The sequence below is a fragment of the Diadema antillarum genome, unplaced genomic scaffold, assembly GCF_040938485.1.
Source record: "Diadema antillarum isolate AM-2024a unplaced genomic scaffold, OU_Dant_1.0 seq00001903_RagTag, whole genome shotgun sequence".
NCBI lineage: Eukaryota > Metazoa > Echinodermata > Echinoidea > Diadematoida > Diadematidae > Diadema > Diadema antillarum.
Window position 1 is genome coordinate 560,185 of NW_027272569.1, and position 8,715 is coordinate 568,899.

Sequence of the window (8,715 nt, forward strand, 5' to 3'; positions counted from 1 at the left end):
TCAAAATATGACGAGCGACTTGTATTGGCGAGGTTTCAGAAACTCTGATACGAATCGAAAGTGTCAAGCGAAAGGCTGTCGACAAGGTCTATCGCTGGAGTCTGCCAGACATATTTGTAATAGTTCCGAAATTTGCCATCTCCCGTAACAACTCTCCTCTCATTACCGAATCCTCATAGACCTGCATAAAACTTTTCAGACAGGCCGGTTATCTAACTGTATCAAAATTTGATATTTTTGCTCTGAAGATCCAGTCAAATTCCAGTCTAATCCGTACACAACCATACAATTCCGATACTGGGAAATCTTGTTGTACTTCCAGCAGTTGTTGTCATCTCGAAAGTAACCCACTGGAAATCGGGTTGGTTTTCCAGAAACAAAATTTGTAATGAGCAATTCATAAAATTGATTTGCTTGATCATAGGTCCATTCAATGCATTACGTGTCAGCCACCCAACTTGCCCGAAGATTGCAAGACACAGCAACATTTCACGCACGCAAACCTGATTTCAAGTTGTGAAATAATAATCATTTGATAAGAACAGAAGAATCTAGTAGATTGTTACTAGATCGCAAACAGAAGAAGAAGAAGATGAAGCAGAAGAAAAAGTCAGGGAGAAGAAGAAAGGGAGAAGAAAAGAAGACGAAAAAGAGAGGAAGATAAGCAGAAAAAAAATTAAAAAAAGAACATGTTAAAGAAGAGAAAGGAGATTTCTAATAGGCCTGAATAAGATACAAACTTATAGGCCTATATTATAAACCTGAAAATGGATGAATCATGGCATGCTGCGCTTTCGTTCTCCTCATGGCCCGCCCCTCAGTAAGCTGAAGACGTTCCATTAAACAACCTCATGAAGCGCCTCATTGTCAAAAAGGTATTATCCAGTCTCGCACTAAACATGTTACCCTCTCTGCCCATTTTTCACGTATAACACGGGACAATTGTCATAGCGAATGTTATAAAACAAGTCATTCAAAGCTGGGCGTATTTCTGTTACCGCACTGCGCTCGCAGGTAAAAGGCGATTGATATTTTCTTCCCACATGCGATAGTTTTCAGCATGACTTACGGAAGTACATTCGCTTTGTTTTGGTGTTGGTGATGTTGTTTCTTTCTTCTTTTCATTCTGCGACTGAGGAATCCCAAACACGGGATTCACAGCACGACGTACTCACGATTCTACGCGGACAATAAAATAGTGACGTTGAATCAGATTACAAATCAAATTAATGTAGCAGCCAACATTTCTTCGACAGATGACAAACTGTAACTCGATGATTTCCGAACTTTGTTACGGACTCTCTGTCCTGTACAATGATGCGTCCGGTGTATTATACACAGCTATCATATCCCTAATGCTTTCTCATCATTGTGATGAATGGGAATTGACACAAATGCCGAATCATTTTTCTCATATAACAAGGTGGTTTAATCCAAATATTGGCTATTTCCTTGAGGATGAGTGAAATCAGGGCGGTTGGGAGAAATTCCCAAATGGAGATTGTTATTATAGTAATAATTCATATCGTATCATTTACAGATGGTGCCATGTATGCCGACAGTGTATTCCCAGAGGCTGGGGCTCTGCCATCATTATTACATCCCTTATGACCAAAACCCAGATACTCAATAATCTGAACTACATTAAAGGGATTGTACAGTTTTGGTTGAGACCTAATTTCAGGCTTCTAACATTTTTCTGGTGATATTATGAGAAACCTCTCATGAAATATAAAAGAGCATGTAATTCCATGAGGAATTCAACGTTTATTTGATGAAAATTGGTTTTGAAATGGCTGAGATATCCAAAACAGAGCGATTCTAATAAAGTGTGGGACCCACATTCTATTACGGTCGCTTTGTTTTACTTTGTTTTTGGATGTTTCAGTCATTCCAAACCCGATTTTCATTAAATAAACTTTGAATACCTCTTAAAATGGTATGCTCTGTACTATTTCACAAGTGCCAGTGGGAAGGCATGGGTTAATCGTCATCATATCGGGGAATGCAGACTGAGAATGGAAGATGAGTAAAAGGCGGCCTTCCGTGCTGACATTCCGACAAACGATCGTCCCCACACGAGACGGCTATTCCGCTGTAATTGGGGCTGCTAACTCTAATTTCCTAAATATTTTTCAGAATACTTTTCCCGCAAATGACACAGCATAGAAGCTAGAACATTTTACTGTCTCCCTTTCGTTCTCTCTCTCTCCGGCCATACACACGCACATACACACGCACACACACACACACACACACACACACACACACACACACACACACACACACACACACACACACACACACACACATATCACTTTCTGATATAACAGTACATTGGCACACCTGTACCCATAGGTGCACTTGTACCGTCCTGACATAAGTACACATGTAGGCCTACCTAGTTTCATTTTCTAAAGATATTGTGTGTAGAATATTTCATGCATTCACATATATACAGTGACATAATGACGGGCTATGTGCGCGTGTGACAGCTACCCGTAGTTTACCATTATGAACATGAAGCGCTCTTATAACTTTTGTTGTGGTTCAATGTTGACGGTAACTGGGACTGACTCTCGAAATAGAGACATTCAGAATCTCGACAGCGATGAAGCCTGCGAGTCAAAGTAATTATCATTACCATCATGATTACAATGAAGTCCTTCGGAGGCATCTTACATACAGGTTTTTTGTTTTGTTTTGTTTTGTTTTATTACAAGCATCTGATTGCTGCCCCTACAGTGTCTTTGTAGCATAAATCCTATAACTGCAAAGTCCAGCCCATCTCATATTTCGTGTACAGTGCTCTTCAGTCTTTATGACGCAGGGCACACTCCATACAACTGTACCTACTATGACGTCAGATTACTGAGATTTACACCTGAGATCTCGCACTGTTTGAAACCACTCATCATCACCGGGCGTTCATGCTCGAGCCTAGTAGCCCGACCATGCCCGCTCCTAGCGATCGTGCAAGCTTGGTCATTTTCATTTGCAGAGGACGTTTGATGACAAATTTTAAAGCTTATCACTTCGAGGTCAACGCATGAGTTCGTGTGAGCTTTCGATCTGGGAATTAGACGATTACATTAGGCTCAAGTGTGAATGACCAGCGAAGCGTCGACTCGTGTCGGTTTATAGTACAAGGTCTCAGGTAGAAGTCGCATTAGAGTGACGTCATAGGATGTACAGGTGCGTATGAACGTAGAATACACTCTCAGTGTAATCACCGACATCAGTGCAATGATAACTATACATGCTTTTCCACACAAAATACATGTATGCGATAAGCACGGGTTCATGTTGTAAGTATGTGATGACGTTCCACGTGAGAAAATCTAAGCCATTTCCGTCCGAGTTTAGGACATTCTCACTGACATTGCACGTGACTCTCTTGGATGCCGTAGGCAATGGGTTTAGTGGTGGAAGACTACTATTATACATTCAAGTCCTTGTATTATTTGCCGCTCTATTTTGTAGGGCACGTGGATGTAAAGGGATAGCTAGGCCTACATGTCTTTAAGGGACATTCCATACGATTTTCATAATTTCACATCATGTATTACATAAATCAACAACTCCATGTATACATTTGGGGCCTTTATTGTGGTTCTTGAGCAGAGAAACAATACTTTGAAAAACCTCAAACAAATTACACTGAACAAGGATGATGACATAGGAGGTTCACAGATTTCAAAAATGTAGCAGTGTAATTTCATCACAATACCGCTTGCTTGCGAGTTCACCTGTGTATAATCTGTGCATGCCTTCTTCTTTTGTTCAGCTTCCTTGAGCCCCAACTCATGCATTCTTATGGTGACTCTGCCATGTCATCATCCTTGTTCATTGCAATTTGTTCTACATTTTGAAAATAGTCTTATTCTTCATCCCATTATCACAAATTCTGAAACTCTGTCCTCAGTCCAACTAATTTATAGTTGTTCAAATGTAAAAATCTGAAAATCATCCGGAGGTTTCCTTTAATTGCCTGGTAGGTGATGTCGAGTTGATTATACTAATCATGCTAATGGTTCTCAATGCGTGTATCATTCGTTCACAAAACAATTGGTATTGTTGACTTGTGAGGAGTTGGGAAAGTTACTTTATGTTGCTAAAACATTCCGTCTCCCTACGTTGGTTTGGTTGTAATGTTTGTTTCTCTGTTATTGTTTGTGTTATAGGATTTTTTGTTTAGTTTTGTTTGTTTGTTTGTTTTATTTTTGGTTATTCATTTTCACAAGACAGGAGAAGCATACGAACTTCAACACGGCGGGGGAACATGTTGTAGAATATCGCGCATACCAGCTGCCCAAAATGATATTATCTTTTCTTCGAGATCTGCTGTTTGTCCATCGCATTCGAGTCACGCTAGCCAGCCGGCTGGTCCCCCGATGCATCAAGGTTGCGTGCCGCTAGAATTCCCCCGACGGAGAGAACCACAACTGTTATGTCCTGAAAATTCCGAGGGCGGAGAGGTATGTGGATCAAGAGAATTTGAGTTAAAGGTAAACCGACTTTATCTATCAAATCATTGGTTGATCGATTGCTTGGTTGATTAATATATTCGTTTCTTTATCTGTTCTTTTATCGATTCATCTAGGCCTGTTATGATACCTATCATTTTCTTTTTGAGTCAATCTCAGCTATAACTGTTGTAAGACGATCGTCCAGAAAAACCTGGTAAGTTCAAGGAATATCACCGTAAGACAGTCTCTTCATATTCTTTTTTTTTCCCCTTCGAGCTCTAGTCTGATTTATGTTTTAAAAAAGGAACAGAAAAACATGTAACGACGAAGAATCCACGGAAAGCTGGTGTACAGTGTAATAAACTTCTACTTTACGAATACAGAAGACGTTTTGTATGATATTTAATTCTATTTTGCTTTTTACAAACATGTGATTTTAAATGTTTTAGAACAATATGAATTGTAGTACGCGAAGTAACAGTTTAATGTAAAGCTGAGTAAAGTGATGGTTTGTGACAAAAACAAATACATGACAGACAATCGGAAGATGAGAATGATACACGTTTCCCTACAAACAACAGTCAACATCGTAACATCGTGAAATATCTACAGAAACTTAGCCATAATGTATGTTAATTTAAAGTGAAAACAATGAATAAAAAAAACAAAAAGAAATGAGTCACCCTCCTAATGCGAAAAGAAAATGAAAGTCAACAAAGGTTTTGTTTTTGTTTGTTTTTTCGGGTAAATATAACAAGAAGTATAATTGCACAATAAAGTTTCAATTATATTTGGAGATCATATGTATGATGATACTATAGTGAAGACACTGGGAAACTCTCACATATATCCTATGCACCTATTTTACACAATGCGACTTCTGCACGAAACCTTTTTGCCTTGGTTATTGTTTTCAGCAGGGAGGAAGGGGGCGCACTACTATCCGGTTAAAAATATGGGATAAATAATGGAAAAAATGGGATATATGGTTTTAAAAATGGGATGATGTAGTTTACTTGCGTGAACATGTTTATGTCAAAACTGCTGCAATCTATGTCAATTTGAGCCAATAAAAATCTGAGATAGAGAATAAACTTCCTCATACAAAAAGGTAAATATTTAAACGATTATCAAAGCGACTTCCAGTTGACAAGAATACCCTTCTAAAATAGCTGAACATATTTCCATATTACTATGTGCAATTACAAAACATATTGCATTGTATTCGTAAAATTAACTTGGTAATGACATCGACAGCAATAATTTCAATCAATTTTCTTCTCATTTCTTTCTTTCTCTCTCTCTCTCTCTCTCTCTCTCTCTCTCTCTCTGTCTAGTCTCCATCTCTCGAAGTTGAACTTGTATACAAATGAAAGGCAGTATCATGTCTTTCGGCATATGTAGGCCTACAGTAAAACATCGCGAAATATGACATGGCAGTATTTATGATGGGGCAACAATGGAACGTCTCAAACGGACACAAGTGGAATCATCTCGAACAAGGAGGAAATACGTCCCATGGGTGCATTATTGTCCGTCTGAGCATCGTTGTGCGATATATTCTTGTCCCTAGCGGTTTGGAAATTGTTGTATAAATATGAACTATTTTTCCGTAGGGCCTCAGGAAGACAGCGCAAAGAAACACTGGTGTCGTGCCTTATACAAACAGATGCGCTCGGTCCAGACATAAACACTTCACACACAGCAGTGCGCTCGAGGTACATCCGAAACGATCACGTTAGTCTTTCTCACGCAGTCCCCTGCTCATGAAAAAAAAAAGTCTCAACACACTCCTCACGAGTAAAAGAAGAAAAGTACGGCCATGTTGAGAAATCGTGTAAATACACACTATTTCTTGTGAGGCGGATGTGAGGCGAATGGTTTTCAAAGTCGAAAGTGTACGGATTTTTCACGAAATTGATTTCGACAGATCGAAACTGTGTTGATAATATTCATGCTCGTCCCTATCTACATCGGAGTTTTTTCACATTCCCATGATCCATGTCTACTATTCGAAGGCTATAGGGGTTAGATGGGGTTGAAAAGTGTGGTCTTGTTAACCTTTGACCTTTCAGGTCGAATTGCTTTCGGGGTCGAGGGCGCGAGGTTCAAGTGCAAGACAAGGTGGGGAGAAGACAACGAGATAAATACTGCAAGACAATTATTTGTGAGGAGGATAATCCCGGCTAGAGTCCTGTAAACATCTGGTAAACAAACCGAACATCGGGTAGTCAAAGAGTCCAAACTCTTGTGATTCATACGTTTTGTGAGTAAAAGTTGGTCATGCGCTAGTCTTACTCTGAATCCTCCACATGTGAAGAGCTCATTTGCAAAAGGGGTTAGATCCAGTTTTGATCAAAATTGAGTTATTAGCATCACTGCACAGAATTCCATTTGAGTTAGTTACAGTGAAAATGTCAACTCCAGACAAACATTTGAATAGAAATTATAGCAAAATTAGATTTTGATTTTCCATACACTTGTGTACAAGTTCTCACAAAGAAACCAGTTTTTCTCTAAAGTACTTAAAGTGGATCTAGCCCCTTTTGCAAATGAACTCCTCATATTGTGAGACTGGTTGCCCCAAGAAACGGGAAGGGGGTGCACATGCAGAGACAGTGGAACAACACTTAGAGACGCTTTCATGATATAAGGGCTTCACAAATATTGTGGCTTTTTATCAATCAAGAGAAACACAAAAAAATGCTTCAAGCGGAATTAGCTAGCAGCACTGCTCAACTTTGACACACGGAAAGAAGTAACTGGCAAAGTATTGCATGTTATTAATAAGCAACATGTATCTGACATTTCTATACAAGCATCAGTACAATATCACGAGATGTCATGAGATTATTGTTCCATACGGGATGCGAGACAACACACTATAATATAGAACATACGATCGTCAATCTAAATACATTCGTAACTCACATTATGATTTTGAATGACTTATATCTTGCGCACTTAATTCTCTTAAAGTTTACTATACGAAGCATGGATGCAGCTCATATAACTAGTAAAATTCATATGATGCAAGTTGTCATAAGTGAATGTGTAATCCCTTAAGTATGTATGCTTATTGCAGTTTCTCCCACGCCTCTATTCATATACCTTGAGTCCTTACTATCTAGAATTATGATCTTTTTTTTCCTAGGAATATAATGGTCAGAAACATACACGAGCACTCACCAAAGTTAACTGGTTACGAAGCATCACATCACGCAAACTGCCAATAAAACTCAGTGGGCACAACATTGTGGTTGATATATCATTTATATATACACACATATATGTCGTTTTCCTTTGCAGCCGATCCGATGAGTATAAAAATAAACGGAAAGTTATACATCTTTTTTATTATTCTTATCGTTGAAGTGATAGCATCGTGTTAACGACCGGGATACGAGCTCGTTTGCTTGGGTTATAAAACATCTAGAGATAAATACTGAAATGCCATGTCCAAAATTTATCTTCGATTTTTATTGATAACGTGTGTGGTGGCCGTGCCTTTACCCACGGACGTGGATGGGTGTATAAGAAAGAATATTAAAATGTATTCAATGTTGCACACAGCTTAAAGGTATAATATCGACAGAAGTTGAGAATATATCATACTCATGAGTTTTTATTTGATCCATTCTATTCATAACAGTATACCAATTGATTAGGCCTAATATCTCCGTCGTGTTTTCAACATTTGGTTGAGAGTCTACGGAAAGAGTCAACGTTAGTTGAAAGTCTGTGGTAAGAATCGTGATATAACAATTGATTCGTTCAGCGCATTCTTATCGAATTTGTTGATTTATTAGAACTCTTAATCCGCTCATTTGAAGAGTGTGTCTCATATATGTACATGTGAAGCACACCTAATTATGGGAAAGAGGAGTTTCTTATTAATAATTACGACTTGTGAAAAGAACATAAACTAAATAGGGCCTACATGTAAATGTTTCAGATTCATTCAATCTTCTTTTACGGCCTTCACTCAGACGTTTGCCCAAAATCCTTTCAATTTCGCACAACATGAAGATTGACTCATTTCCGGGATACGTTGAAATTTCCACAACTGCTGCACCAAAACCGTTTATACATTTCCCTCGTTAAAAAACAAAACAAACAAACAAACAAACAAACAAACAAAAAATGTATTTTCTCTCAATTTGATACTGCAGTGCACGTGTAGCGATTTATCATTTGAATGTCTTCATGCATTCGACATAGACATGATTTTTCATCACAGTTTGCT